At 45.8% G+C, this 15,784-nt stretch overlaps 1 long non-coding RNA gene across 1 annotated transcript; it reads right to left on the bottom strand.

The window, feature by feature from the left end:
- Positions 1 to 1,475: 1,475 nt before the first annotated feature.
- Positions 1,476 to 15,774, bottom strand: LOC138834588 (uncharacterized). The gene is made up of 3 exons (XR_011374211.1): positions 15,501 to 15,774; positions 1,868 to 2,001; positions 1,476 to 1,762 (listed from the first exon to the last, which is right to left on the bottom strand). It is a non-coding gene; the product is annotated as an uncharacterized lncRNA (long non-coding RNA).
- Between the last annotated feature and the right edge of the window lie 10 nt (positions 15,775 to 15,784).

The following is a 15,784-nucleotide window of genomic DNA, read 5'->3' as shown; positions in this document are numbered from 1 at the left end:
AAAGTTGTAGGCGTGGCTAGAACAGAAAGAATGTATGGCAATTGCTGAGATAACTACTTAGGAGAAAGAACTTCCTGTTACTCTCTTTCATTTTTTAAGAGACTTGCTAGATCTAGGCCTCCATGGTGCTTACTATTAAAGAAGAAACAGGAAAGATCTTAATGGGACAGTTAAGGCCTCTATAGAAAAAAGTAGTGGTTAATTGGTGACAATCATTGAAACCAATTGTATTTCTTAAAAATAGAGGTAAAGCCGGAAACAAGTGCCTATCAGGCGACCAGTTGGTGACCACCCAAGGATGAAGCCCTGCAGCAAGATTATGTAACCCTTTGCCCTTTCTTATGGAGACTTTTTGCTATAAAAGTTTGTTATCCTCTGCATTAAATCGCACTCAGCACTCAGCACTCAGCACTCAGCACTCAGCACTCAGCACTCAGCACTCAGCATCCACTCCTCTTGTGTGTGAGTTGTCTGTTTGCCATCTCCCCATCCTATTCCAGGTTCCTCCCCTAGGTATCCTCCGTCGTCCCGACAGAACCCGGAAAGAGAGAGGGAAGGAAGGAAGGAAATTAGGAGGAAAGTAAGGAAAGAGAAAAAGAAAGAAAAAGGAAGGAGATGGGTAAAAGTGTTTGCTTTCTTCTCATGGTTGCCCTTGTTGCATCAAGTAATAAACTTCTCTGCCCTTTGGAGAGGAGGGAAAGGGAAAAGGAAAAGGAGGAAGGAACCAGGATTCCTCAGAAGTGACTGATTTCTGTTAGGGCAGGAAATGCCCAAGACAAGCGGTGACACCTTTTGTACAAAAGACAAAAATAAATTAATTAATTAAATTTTAAAAACACAGGAGTAGCCGCTGCCGGTGGTTCACACCTGTAATCCTAGCTACTCAGGAGGCTGAGATCTGAGGATCATGGCTCAAAGCCAGCCCAAGGAATTAACCACCAGAAAACCGGAAGTGGTGTTGTGGCTCAAGTGGTAGAGTGCCTGCCTTGAGCTGAAGAGCTCAGGGGACAGTGCCCAGGCCCAGAGTTCAAGCCCCACAAAACACAGGAGTCATTTAAGAGACACGAAGTAATCCTGAAAGGTCTCCATGGCCAAAGAAATGATCAATTTGAACACTAAGCAGAAAAATCACTGCAATAGATTGAAGCACATCAAACTTCTAGAAACCCATTTGTATTAATAAAAATAAATAAAAATTTGTTTTTGTTATTAAGATGTTAGCGGGGTTACTTCTTCATAAGTCAGGTAATGAGTACCTTTCTTTTTTGGACAATGTCACCCTTCACTTTCCTGCAGTTTCTTTCCCTCCTCCGGTCCCTGCCCACAACTTGCATAGTTCATTTTCCACCTAGTTCTGCTGAGTAGCAAGGTTGCATTTGTTCCTCCTACATTTCTGCACTTCCTTATGTCCCCCTCTAAAGACACCAAAAACCAAAAATCTCAAAAGCAAAAACAAATGCTTCCACTACCATCAATGAAAAAATGTATTAAAATGTTTTAATAAAATGCATTGGTTCACCTTCAAGAAATTATGAATACTCAAGAAGAATCAAATAATGAAACCGAGACGTATCACGCAGCCTTTTTCTTCATGGACTGTCCATCGAGAAAACCACAGCAGAAAAAGTTCAAGCTTGTTCCAGGAGCAGCCAGTGCACGTAAAGAGGAAGACGCAGGACTGCACAGAGTGACTTGCGAAGAACTTCCTGACAGAAATAGGATCATGAACACCAGCAAGACTGATGGATGCCTGTGACTGAGTCTGAGGGAAGGGACATGATCATACCTTGGTTAGAACAAAAGTAACGTAGTCTAAGGCAGAATGTACCTGGTTTATCAAGTTAATATAAAAGGCATCAGCACTCACCATTAGGATGGCTGTAATATTTCCTGTTTCAGTGTGATGGTTTTCTTTGTTTATAGTCTGCTGGGAAGTAGAAGGGGTAGGGACGCAGATCATGATTACAGCTCAAGATGGCTGCAGTCAGCTCAAGCTGGATCCTACAAGGATACAAACCATATTGTAAAACATATGAGACAAAAAATGGTCAATGGATGCTAAAACCCTTGGGAATTTTTCTTTTCAGTACTAAGGATTGAATCTAAGCTAGGCATTCTATGACAGAGTTATATGCTTTACCCTTTCACTCAGCTTGCTTGCTCACAACTGGTGCTCTACCACTTGGACCACACCTTCAGCCCAGCTTTTTGCTAGATGGTAGTTTTGGGGTTTTTTGTCTGTTTGTTTTGTTTTTTGGTCAATCTTGGAGCTTGAACTCAGGTCCTGGGCATTGGACTTGAGCTTGTGCTCAAGGCTAACACTTTGAGCCATGGCTTCACCTCTGGTTTTCTAGTGGTTAATCGGAAGTAAGAGTCTCATGGACTTTCCTGCCTGGGCTGGCTTTAAATTGTGATCCTTATATCTCAGCCTCCTGAGTAGCTAGGATTATAGAAGTGAGCCATCAGTGCCTGCTTTAGGGATTCATGAGTCAGTTGCAACAGAACAAACGCTGTAGGGACCACACAGTCACCTGTGAGAGAGTCACCAAAATAACTGTAGTAACAAAAAGAACAACCAATCAACCAACCAACCAGCATTTTACAAGAAACCAGGGTTAAAGTAATACCATGAGAAAATAACCTGCTCAAACAGGGAAAATTCTGTCTGCTAGACAATCAGGCTTCATTGAGTAGGATAGTGGGAGGCTGTTGTACCAGGAAGAGCCTTGAGATAGTTCACAATGCAGTGTCTTATATCTTGACTTGAAGAAAGGAAGGATTACAAGTGTGAGCCACTGTGCCTGGTGTTTCCTTGCTTTTTAATCCCCCCTGGGAAAACCATTTTCCCTTTAGAGACTCACCTACAGACAACCTGTTTTCCCAAACCCAGCCAATTCATGCATTTCTACTAGAGAGAGATTGGGGAGAGACTGGTAGAAAAAGGGAAGTAGGGACCTAGGGAAAGGAGAAACTTCCTGTAGTGTTTTTTGATATAGAGAAAGGTAAGATCATTTCGAATGCTCTTCTTCTCTACAGTGTGCATTCCACCTCTCAGGCTGCTAATTAGGGATGATTTCATCTCACAGCTGCTCGCAAAAGGACTTAGGAATTGTGCTTGGAGTGTGCTTTGAAATCTGTACGTATGAATAGGGTACAGATATCATTGGGATGGTGTCCTGGTAGCAATGGGCGCATCCACCTGCAAGCAGCCTCTTGAGTCAGAATCTGCGGCCACTGTGGCTGTGAGGACATCCTTGCAGAGAGAGGCACATGAGCAAGTGTGCAGTGTCCCTTCTCTTTCAGCTAAATATCTTACCACAGCTGCAATTGGAGGACAAAGCAGTTTATGTAGTGTCTGACTCACAATGTAACGGCAGTGTCTCATGGATTTAGAACTGCTGGTGAGCCTTCCAGAATTGCTGGCTGCAGGCGTAGAAGGAGAAATGGTCTCCTAACTGGAACATAGAAGGAGCTGGGGGGAGTCACAGAACCCAGGTAGGAGCTTGGAGATGACAGGTGACCTTGTTTCCTCCCCTAGTCAGGAAGCTGGCTCTCCCCAGGCAGAGCAAAACTACCTCCCTCCTTCCCCCCCTTGTTCCTTCCTTCCTTCCTTCCTTCCTTCCTACCTTCCTTCCTTCCTTCCTTCCTTCCTTCCTTCCTTCCTTCCTTCCTTCCTTCCTTCCTTCCTACCTTCCTTCCTTCCTTCCTTGCCATTGCTTTAAAAATATTTTTTTCTGGAGGGTCTTAGGCCATCCTACTCACTAGGGGTTACTGTTACTCTTCCACCTCACCAAACCTTCTGGTGTCCCCCCCTCCCCCACACAGATACATGGTGAATCTGCCTGCCTGGCTCCAGTGAGCCCTAACATTACAAAATCCCACCTGCTCCAACAGGTGCATCCTCCCTTCTCAGCATCATCGCCTGTGTCAAAAGGACAAGAGGTGCTGTCCCATCCCTGAGGGCTCAGCTCCAAAAGATAACACTAGAGGGACAAGTGAGTCTTTCCAGGAAGACCTAGGGCAAGCATCCGCTCAGACCTGAAATGGGACATTTGGGCCCAAAAGGGGAATTCTTCAACAAGGTAAGTTGCAAAACTAAGAGAGAGAATCAACCTATAGAGGCAAATCTCAGCTGTGCCCTGGGTGATATCCCAGGGAAGACATGTGAGGGGTGGAAAAAATGGCTTGGAGATATGGCCTCCTTTCTGGGGAGGGAGGGAGTTTAGTGGAGAGCAGGAGTGAGCCTCAAAACTTTTCTCATCTAAAGAAGGATGTTTCTTTTACAGGCAACTTGTTAAGCTATCTATTGGTCTCGTGTGTCTTTGGATCCATTTTTCTGAATAAAAGTTTAAAGAAACACTAGTGATGGTAATAAAAAAAAATCAGGTGCTGGGAAGGTGGCTCAGTGGTAGAACGCTTGCCTTGCGTGCATGAGGCCCTGGGTTCGATTCCTCAGCACCACATAAGCAAAAAGAAAAAAGCCAGAAGTGGCGCTGTGGCTCAAGTGGTAGAGCGCTAGCCTTGAGCTGAAGAGCTGAGGGACAGCGCCCAGGCCCAGAGTTCATGCCCCACGACCGGACCCCCCCCAAAAAAAAATCACTGGGCACTGGTAGTTCATACTCATAATCCTAACTACTCAGGAGGCTGAGGTTCGAAGCCAGACTGGTCAGGAAAGTCCATGAGACTCATCTCCAATTAGTCACCAAAAACCAGAATTGGAGCTGTTGCTAATCCTGGGGCAAAAAAAGCCAGGGACAGTGCCAAGGCCCTGAGTTCAAGCCCTAGCACATGTGCATGCACATACTTGTGTATAGGCATGCACACACACATACTACAAAGGGACCAACAAAAACATGAGGACAGATAAACATCTACCAGGAGCTACTGTAATGTCAACACAGGCACTTGTCCTGAGGTGTGGCTGAGATCTCAGGAAGAAAAGACTCAGAAAAAAGCACTTGCCTTTGTCCTTGATCCTGTTCATTAAAGTGAATTTTCTTCCTAGTTTATTTTTTCTGTGATCCTGTTGATGGAAAGACATTTCTGCCTGGTGACTTATAGTTTTATTATTATCCAAATGTGTCTCTTGGAGCTTCCAGGTTTGGACTGATGTGAAGCCCATGATTTTACCCAGGCTCTCAGGCCCTGGGCTTTGCACACAATAAGGATGGCCCTGGAGGGGTATTGGGCCTCATCTGAGCTGAGTCTTTCCTTCCCCGGGGGCCTCCCATGGGGTATGGGGGCTTGCCAGACTGCCCTGTGCCTTATGGGTGGCACAAAAGAATGCATCATTTCTCTGTCTCTGGTGGTACTGGTGTTTGAATTGAGGGCTAGGAACTTATTTAAGCTATGCTTCCAGCCCTCTCTGCTCTGATTATTTTTGAGATAGAATCTTACTTTTTGCCCTGACCAGGCTGGACCACAATCTTTCTGTTTACTTTTTCTACTTTAGGTGGGATGACCAACATGTGCCACCATGTCTAGCTTTTTCTGTTGAGTTGAGGCATCTGGAGAATTTTTTCCATGGCTGGCTTCCAACTTGGAGCCTCCACATTTCTGCCGCCCAAGTGGCTAGGTGACAGGCATAAGACACGGGCAATCAGCTTTGTGTGTGTCTTGTTGGGTGGGCAGCTCATGGTTCTTAAAATGATAACCAAAACTCTTCTGAAAACCAAATAGCTGATACAACGCTTCTAGAAGAAGATTCCAAGGGGCTGACTTGTAAATCATTAGGAGCTGGTCAGTTCTGTACCAGTCAGGGAGAATTGCTGGGTCCCTGTTGGGCAGGATTTGTTGGTGGGTACAGAGACTCTTGTCTTCCTGGGTGAAGAGGGAAGTGAAAGGTCATACACAGGGAACCCTCACAAAATAACTACATCCCTTAGTTATTTTTCGAGTAAGTCCTCTTGTTTGGCTGGCCTTGAACCTTGATGCTCTTCCATACACTTCTTGCATAACTAGGACTACAGGTGTAAGCCAGCAGGCCTGGCTCATATGTTGAGATGGGGGTATTGATAACTTTTGGTCTGGCTGACCTCAAACTAAGAACTTCGCCATCTCTGTCTCCCTTGTAGCTGGAATTACAGGTGTGAGCCACGTGCCTGGCACATGCCCATAGCTTCTATTTGCATCCACCTGGCAGAAGCAATCTAACTGCTTTGAGGAAAGAAGAGAGCCTTGTCCTGGGACTCAGAGTTCATCATGGACACATCTCAGCTTCTGATGGTTGCTTCTGCATCTTTTCCTTGCAATGGACGAACTACTGTTCTGAAAATAAGGCCTGGAGCCTAGCCCTGGTACCTCATGCCTGTATATTTAGGATTACAGTAGCTGATTACAGGATCCGCTATTCTGCTACTCAACAACCTGAGATCTGAAGATCATAGTTCAAAGCTAGCCCAGGCAGAAAAGTCCCCATGAGACTCCTATCTCTAATTAACCACTCAAAAAACCAGAAGAGGTACAGTGGCTTAAAGTGGTAGAATGCTAGCCTTGAGCAAAAGAGAGAAGGAGGGAAGCAGGGAGAGGAAGAAAAAATGAAAAGCAAAGCAAAGCTGCATGCTGTCTAGCTACTTTGGAGGCAGAGATCTGAGGATTCTTGTTTGAAACTAACTTGCTGGGCAGACAAATATGAGGGATTCTAATCTCCAGTTAACCAACACAAAACAGGAAGTGGAGGTTTGGCTGAAATGATAGAGCACTAATATGACCAGAAAACACTAAGTATACTGGCACAACAATTTTTTAAAAAGTCAGTTTTGAGGGGCTGGGAAGGTGGCTCAGTGGTAGAGTGCTTGTCTTGCATGCATGAGACCCTGGGTTCAATTCCTCAGCACCACATAAACAGAAAAGCCCGGAAGTGGCCCTGTGACTCATGTGGTAGAGTGCTAGCCTTGAGCTGAAGAGCTGAGGGAGAGCGCCCAGGATACAAAAAAAAAAAAAAAAAAAAGGTCAGTTTTGATTTCCTGTCAAACATCAAGCTCCCATTTTTCTCACATGTACCTCCTGTGTCTTGGAGAAGCCCTGGACAAAACACACTGAGTGTGAAGTGGACCAAAAACTTACTAAACCCTCAACACTCAAACTTATCCCTCATAGAAACAGCTGGGCTCAGCCTGCCTCCAAAGCTAGCAGAGAGAAGAGGTGTACAGGCCATTAAGTGTTCATTTCTGGAATTCAAGACCCAGGAGCCAGAGACTGATGGAAGGAAATGTATTTATTCAAAGCTGGCTTTGGGGAAAATAGAGGAGACTTTTCTGTCTCTAATCTCAAACTTAGGAGCTTTAGGAGCCGGGCGCCGGTGGCTCACGCCTGTAATCCTAGCTACTCAGGAGGCTGAGATCTGAGGATCGAGGTTCAAAGCCAGCCCAGGCAGGAAAGTCCGTGAAACTCTTATCTCCAATAAACCACTAGAAAACCAGAAGTGGCGCTGTGGCTCAAGTGGTAGAGCACTTGCCTTGAGCTGAAGAGCTGAGGGACAGTGCTGAGGCCCAGAGTTCAAGCCCCACAACCAACAACAACAACAAAAAAAAGAGCTTTAGGTATTTTGAGGGTTTTGTGGGACACAAGGAGTTACAATAAGACAATGGAGAGAAATCCCAGGACTGGGCTGAACTGAAACTTCAACCTTTCTTTATCTTGCTTCAAACTTTCTCAGCTTGCTTGGCAAGTGTTCTACAACTTAAGCCACACCTTCAGCCCATCTGTTTGCTGGTTAACTGGAGATGAAGTCTCTGAAACTTTTCTATCTGAGCTAGCTTCAAACAGATCCTCAGAGCTCAGCCTCCTGAGCAATTGGGATTACAGGTGTGAACCAGGGGCACCTGGCTTCTCCTTTTCTTTGAAAGTCATCCAGGACCTGGGACTTTGACCTCCTGGGGCCGGCAGCTGCATTTTCCTTTTCCCTTTCTCCCTGTCTCCCTCCCCCTCCCCCTTCCCCCTCCCCCTTCCCCCTCCTCCTTCCCCTCCCCCTCCCCCTCCGGATTTCCCTCCCCACTCCTCCTCTCCCCTCTCCTCCCCTCTCCTCTCCTTTCCTTTCCTTTCTTGTTGGTCATGGGGCTTGAACTCAGGACCTGGGCACTGTCCCTGAGCTTTTTTGCTCAAGTCTACCTAGCACTTTACCACTTAAACCACAGCACCACTTCCAGTTTTCTGGTGGTTAATTGAAGATAAGAGTCTGATGGCCTTTCCTGTCCAGGCTGGCTTAGAACCACAATACTCAGCTCTCAGCCTCCTAAGTAACCAGGATTACAGGCCACCAATGCCCAGTAGGTACCTGCATTTTCAATTCAGACAAATGTATTACCTCTGTCACTCAGTTCTTGCTTGCTAAGCAGAAAGGGAGGTGATTCAAAGCCTGCCTCTCTCCCTCCCTCTCTTTTGTTCTCTCTCTCTTTCAGGTGTGAGTCATTAAAGATAAGGAAAGCTGGGCCCCGGGGACTCACACTTGTAAGCCTAGCTTCTCTGGAGGCTGAGATCTGAGGATTACAGTTCAAAGCTAGCCCCTGGGCAAAAAAGTTGTGAGACTCTTATCTCCAATAAGCAATCAAAAGTCCAGAAGTAGAGCTATGGCTCAAATGGTAGAGTGCTAGCCTTGAGCAAAAGCAGCTCAGTGACAGTGTTCAGACCCTGAGTGCAAGCTCCAGAACTAGCACAAAAATAAATCAATAAACAATAGGGAAAGGATTGGAGAAGGATGGCAAAGGCAATATCTTCCTCTAAATCTGTCAACCACACTGGCCCCCACAGCTGAGAAAAAGAGGCCTCAAGCCATTTTCCTGGTGAAGCACTACTGCACGACATTCTCATTTCTCATATGGCCTCTACATCAGGGAGACATTGGAGGTTCATATTTCTTCCAGCTGGTACACTCTTTCTTCCTGAGAGTCAGTGAAGACCTATCTTCACTTCTCTCACCATTGGCAGCTCTGGAAGCATCTCTCATTCAGGCCATGTCACTGCTGGAAGCCAATGGAGGTGTCACAGCCTTTGATCACTGCTAAGGAGAAATAGAATGAGAATCTAGTCCAGATTTTTACCAGTGCTCTTGCAATAAAGGAAGAAGCTGGGATGAATTCCAAATACTAGGACAGTGAGATTTATAGCCCAGGAACTATATGGGGTAGGATGGGGACAGTAGGTAGAAAATAACTTAAGAGTTGATATCATATATAGGGGTGTTCCTGCTAAACCCACTAAACAGGATTATTTTTTTCCCCCCTCTTAGTCCTGGTTCACTGAACAGGATTCTTGTTGAAGACAAGCCAAGATGACCAGCCAGCAAGGCAGGTAGTGGGAGGGGACTTAGCAAGATTCTTTGTGGAGGTAGGTCCAGGAGCAAGAACCCAGTGACCTGGAAGAGAAGCTGACTGGAGGGACTAAAAGTTTAGTCAAGAAGAAAGTGGAGTCATAACTATAACCAGATAGAAAGAAATGCAAGAAAAAAAAAACTAAGAGTGAGTAAAAGCTGGATGCTGGTGGCTCACGCCTATAATCCTAGCTACTCAGGAGGCTGAGATCTGAGGATCGTGGTTCAAAGCCAGCCTGGACAGGAAAGTCCGTGACACTCTTATCTCCAGTAAACCACTAGAAAACCAGAAGTGGTGCTGTAGCTCAAGCGGTAGAGCACTCACCTTGAGCTGAAGAGCTGAGGTATAGTGCCCAAGCCCAGAGTTCAAGCCCCACGACCGACCAAAAAAAAAGAGTGAATGAAGTAGGGCTTTGGTGGCTCACGCCTGTCATCCTAGCTACTCAGGAGACTGAGACCTGAGAATCATGGTTCAAAGCAAGCCTGACTAGGAACAATAAGGGAAACCATGGGGCCTATGTTTCTTTGGGCCTGGCTATCAGTAAGACTTATCTCCACTAAACTACAAAAAAAAAAAAAAAAAAAAGGAACAACTTGTGGGTGGAGACAGGAGGGAAAAACTGGGAGAGAGCAAAAAGAAATGTACACATTTTCTGACTCATATCACCCTTTGTACAATCACCCTTTATAATAACAATATATATTTATTTAAAGCTAGAAGAGGAAGGGGTAGTAAGTGGGAGAAAATGGTAACAGTGTTTAAAAAGAAGTGTACTCATTACCTTACTGACGTAACTGTAACCACACGCCCCCCCCCATCACCTTTACAATAAAGATATATATCTTCTAGATATAAAAGCCAGAAGTGGAGTTCTAGTTCAAGTGTTAGAGCACTAGACTTGAGCAAAAGAATCTCAGGGTTAGCACTCAAGTCCTGAATTCAAGCCCTAGGACTAGCTGGTATTGGGGCTTGAACTCAGGCTTAGGGTGCTCTCCTTTAGTCTTTTGCTCAAGATTGGTGTTCTGCCACTCGAACCACACCTCCATTTCTAGCTTTTTTTTTTTTTGCCAGTTAATTGGAGATAATAGTCTCATGAACTTTCTTCTCAGGCTGGCTTTGAGCCATGTCTTTGGACCTCAAACCTCCTGAGTAGCCAGGATTATGGGCATGAGCCACAAACAACCAGCAATACATGCTATTTTGAAGTCATAGAGAAGCCTTTTGATAGGTTAACTCATTTCCAGCTAGAGTAGGTCTGTTTTTCACTGTGTTTTGTTTCACTGCCCAAATAATTAACCAATAGCTCCACCTGTAAAGAAGAATAAAGAAAAAAGAATAATAAAGGAAACTACCAAAGAACAGTCATAGGAACTCCTAATTGATCATCTTCCCTCAGGTAACCTGTGGACATCACCTGGTAACCTGTGGACAGTATTGAAACCACATCAAGAGAATTAATTACTATAAAAATTAATGCTGGAATCCGGCGCTGGTGGCTGTAATCCGGCGCTGGTGGCTGTAATCCTAGCTACTCAGGAGGCTGAGATCTGAGGATTGCGGTTCAAAGCCAGCCCCGGCTGGAGAGACCGTGAGACTCCTATCTCCAATAAACTACCAGAAAACCAGAAGTGGCCCTGTAGCTCAAGTGGTAGAGTGCTCGCCTTGAGCTGAAGAGCTGAGGGACAATGCCCAGGCCCAGAGTTCAAGCCCCATGGTGGACAAAAAAAAAAAAAAAAAAATTAATGCCGGGTGCCAGTGGCTCACGCCTGTAATCCTAGCTACTCAGGAAGCTGAGATATGAAGATTGTGGTTCAAAGCCAGTCACGGCAGGAACGTCTGTGAGACTCTTATCTGCAGTTAACCAGCAGAGAAACTGGAAGTGGTGCTGTGGTTCAAGTGATAGAATACTTGCCTTGAGCTGAAGAGCTGAGGGACAGTGCCCAGGCTCAGAGTTCAAGCCCCACAACCGATCAAAAAAAAAAGAAAGAAAGAAAGAAAAAGAAAAGAACTAATGACCTGGCACTGGTGGCTCAGGCCTGTATTCCTAGTTACTCAGAAGGCTGAGATCTGAAGATCATTGTTTGAAGCCAGCCCAGGCTGGCTGTGAGGCTCTTATCTCCAATTAATCACACAAAAGCTAGAAGTGGAACTATGGTTCAAGTGTTAAAAGTACTAGCCATAAACACAAAAGCTCAGGGACAATGTTCAGAGTTCAAAGCCTCAAGATTGGCAAAAATAAATAAATAAATTAATTAATTAATGTTTATTCTGCTACCTAACCAAGATTATTTAGCTGCCTTAATCTTCTGGATACCATATTTGGTGCGTTGTCTCAGAAATTAGGGATTCAGTATGTCTTTTTCTGACTTGGACTTGTGGACTGGTTACAGTACCAGAGTTTGCATTCAGGGACTCCAGTTTACTTGGCTTGTTTGCTAGGCTTGCTTGCTCAGCTGGAACTTTCCCACTTGAGCTATACCTCCAGCCTAGCATTTTGCTGGTTATTTCGGAGATAAAGTCTTAGGGACTTTTCTGCCTGGGTTAAACTTTGAATTGAGAGTCTCCAGATCTCAGCCTTCGGAGTAGCTAGTTTTGCAGATGTGAGCCACCAACACCTGGTGACATCATCTTTTTTTTTTTTTTTTTTGCTAGTTATTGTTTGTGTACTTCTAACTAGGTCATACATTGATACAGTGTTTCTGAATTTATGATGGAAACTCTGCAGGTTCCATGTTCCTGGACTAAGGGGCAGAACTGAGTGATTGATGCTGTGCTTACATGGTGACAGAGGCTCTTCTTGGCTTGTGTACAGGCAGTGTCTCACCAGCCCAGCCAAGGAAGAGGCCTGGGCAGGGGTGGGAGGAAAGGACAGCTGTCTCCCAGGATTATATTCCTGGAGGGCTTCCTCACTTATCCCAGGAATGGGCACTCAGTCTCTTCTCCCATGCACAGAAAAAGAAAAAAAAAGTATTTTGAGTGGAACTTTCTTTCTTTCTTTTTTTTGGGGGGGGGTGTCTGGTCATGGGGCCTGAACTTTGGGCCTGGTTGCTGCCCCTCAGCTCTTCAGCTCCAGGCTAGTGCTCTACCGCTTGAGCCACAGCACCACTTCTGGCTTTTTTTCTTTTTGTTTATGTGGTGCTGGGGAATCAAACCCAGGGCATCATGCATGCAAGGCAAGCACTCTACCACTGAGCCACCTTCCCAGCCTGAGTGGAACTTTCTATAGTGGTTCATTATCTTGTTCAAAGATTAAAAGCCAGGTTTCATATAGCTGTATAATGGAGTGCTCTTCTAGCATGTATGAGATACTGGGTTCAATCTCCAGCACTAAGAAAAAAGAAAGAAAGAAAAAACCCCAGCAAAACAGCAGAGTATATCAAAATACAATCTGAATGATACTTTGAGTCTATCTGTGATGTTTCATTATTCATATTTCTGAATTTAAATTTTTTTTTTTATAGCTGGGTCCTGATGGCTCATACCTAGCATCCTAGCTATTTAGGAGGCTGAGATCTGAGGATTGCAGTTCAAAGCCAGCCCAGGCAGGAAAGCCTGTGAGACTCTTATCTTCAATTAACCACCAAAAGGCCAGAAGGAGAGCTGTGGCTAAAGTAGTAGAGCATCAGTCTTGAGTGAGAGACTGTGCAGGTACTGAGTTCAAGCTTTAGTACCAAACACACACCCACACCCACACATACACACAAATTGCTTTTGATACAGTAGTTTTGCATATTTAAAGGAGTGATTTGTGATATTTTAATGTATGTGTACAATGCCTAATGATCAGGTCAGAGTAATGAGCATATCTATCTGTGATGGGAATATTTGGAACCCCCTCCACTATATCCAGCTATTGGTTGTCAACCCTAATTGCTACCGTGCTCCTAGCATGATGTCGAACTTCAGAAATTCTTTCTCCTGTCCAAACACGCTCTGCAACTATTGTTCATCCATTTTCCTGCCTTTCAAATTCCCAAATTTGAACTGAAGTCCGGGACTCCACACACAAGATTTAAATGGCTTACCGCTCTTCTCAAAGCTCTCCACCCTTCCCACTTCTTATGCATTTCCTGGTTTTCTAAGAGGACAATGGACCTAGGCTCTCGCTGCCCGATCTGGTAACTGCACCAGTCAATCATCCTCCAGTCTCTGCTTAGCTTCCCCGATCTAAGTGCATTTGCACAACCCACCTGACCGGTTGAGCCAGCAGTGAACAATCTTTGCCTATTTCCGTTTTAATTAGTGGTCAGACAGGAGGGAGCCAGAGCCACAGCACCTCAAATCTCACCTTCCTGGATTTCCCTGGCCAGTAAATTTGAAGTTTCTCTCCTCCCTGTGGCTTGTTTCTCTTCTTGTCTGAGCTTGTAAGAATATCTTCTTTGCTTTGTGGTCTCTTCTCCCCAACGGAAAATAATAAGTTCTGACTGGGTGCAGGGCTGGACTTAGGGGGAGGGCAGCTGAGGGTTTCCAAAGTCAAGGTGGATGGAGCCTGGTCTAGAGAGAATTCTCCAGGGTTCCACAGGGGGTCCAGTCAATTAACCAACACTTGACAAATGTGCAGGAGAAAGGGCATACACATTAATTAATATCACTTGTATGAATGCATCACAGGGAAAAAAAGAAGCAATGAGGTTTGAGAGCTTACATTAAAGCCGGGTGGGGGTAATGCTGTCCACTTACTGGAGAAAATAGGGTAATTAGAGGAACAGATGGAAGTAGAGAGGTTATGACAGGGAGTGTCTGAAAATGGTGTCAACTTCCTTTTGCCTGGCTGGTAATTAGTTCATATTCCCTGGCTAAAGAAACTTCACAGACCAGATTCATGACAAGCCACTTCTTTTTGAAGGGTCTGTTAGGCAGCTATGAGAACAAGGGCAGAGAAAACTCTGATTTGCTGTTTTTCCACTCAAAATAACCAACATACCAAAGCATTCTATTTTGGATGACATTCTCATTTCTCTCTCCATTCCTCTGTGTGTGTGTGTGTGTGCGCTCGCGCGCGTGTAATAGTGAATACAAAGACAAATGTGCTTTTCCTCAGGCTTGGGTGCTGTCCAGACCTTAGCCTAATTTTGTTCAAGGGTGGCGCTCTACCACTTGACCACAGCTCCACTTCTAACTTTCTGAAGACTAATTGGAGATAAGAGTCTCCTGGAGTTTCCTGCCCAGGCTAGAATCTTTTTTTTTTTTTTTGGGTCCGGTCGTGGGGCCTGAACTCTGGGCCTGGGCGCTGTCCCTCAGCTCTTCAGCTCAAGGCTAGCACTCTACCACTTGAGCCACAGCGCCACTTCCGGCTGTTTTCTTTTTGCTTATGTGGTGCTGAGGAATCGAACCCAGGGCCTCATGCGTGCAAGGCAAGCACTCTACCACTGAGCCACCTTCCCAGCCCCCCAGGCTAGAATCTTGATTGGACAATGATCCTCAGATCTTAGCCTCCTGAATAGCTAGGATTACAGGCATGAGTCACCAGTGCCCAGCTTCCTTTACAGTGTAATGCTTTGTTCATCACAAGTAGTTTTGTGTTTTTTTTTTTTGGGGGGGGGGGGAGGTTCTGGTCATGGGGTCTGAACTCTGGGCCTGGGCGCTGTCCCTCAGCTCTTCAGCTCAAGGCTAGTGCTCTACCACTTGAGCCACAGCACCACTTCCGGCTTTTTTCTTTTTGCTTATGTGGTGCTGAGGAATCGAACCCAGGGCCTCATGCATGCAAGGCAAGCGCTCTACCACTGAGCCACCTTCCCAGCCCCATCATCAAAGTAGTTTTGAATCGTAGAATTCAATAATTCTGAATTGTAGAAACATTGCACTTAAACATAATTCACCTTGATTAGTTTTTGGAGTGCCTCTTCCATTATGAAGACTCTTGATCTCCAAATGAAACATTGGTGAGACCTGCCCCCCCAGTTTATTCTCAGACAACAAGATAAGGGCTGTGGGGATACACCTCAGCAAAGAACAAAGCCCAGGTTTCTCCACGGTGCACTTTTGCCCCCGCCAGGCCTAATAGCCCCACCACCCTATTTTTTGGGGGGGGTCGGTCAGGGGGCTTGAACTCAGGGCCTGGGCGCTGTGGCTGAGCCTCTTTCAAGGCTAGTGCTCTAGCACTTGAGCCACAGCCTTTTCTTTTTCTATGTATGTGGTACTGAGGAATGGAACCCAGGCCGTCATGCGTGCTAGGAAAGCGCTCAACCTTACCCTTAGTTATCCGTTCCCTTCACCCTCCTTCTTCGCTTATTGGAGGCGGAGGCCTGGGAAAAAGGCTCCTAGGTCCGGTTCAAGGGTCCTTCGCTGGGGGGGTTTCCAGGCGGGACGAGGGCTTGGCTTGCTGGGCGGGGCGGGTCGCGGTGGAGAGGATCGGGACCCCGCGAGCTGTTGAAGCGGGCGGTCAGAGGGAGATCAGCGAGGGAAGGAAGGGGCAGGGGTGTCGGCCGGGGTGCAGTCGGAGGACGGGAAGCGTGCGAGGGCGGGGCAGCGCGCCG

Source organism: Dipodomys merriami, unplaced genomic scaffold, assembly GCF_024711535.1.
Source record: "Dipodomys merriami isolate MVZ:Mamm:240054 unplaced genomic scaffold, mDipMer1.0.p SCAF_22, whole genome shotgun sequence".
Taxonomy (NCBI): domain Eukaryota; kingdom Metazoa; phylum Chordata; class Mammalia; order Rodentia; family Heteromyidae; genus Dipodomys; species Dipodomys merriami.
The sequence above is the reverse complement of the archived record's forward strand: the minus strand, read 5'-3'. Positions and strand labels throughout refer to the sequence as shown.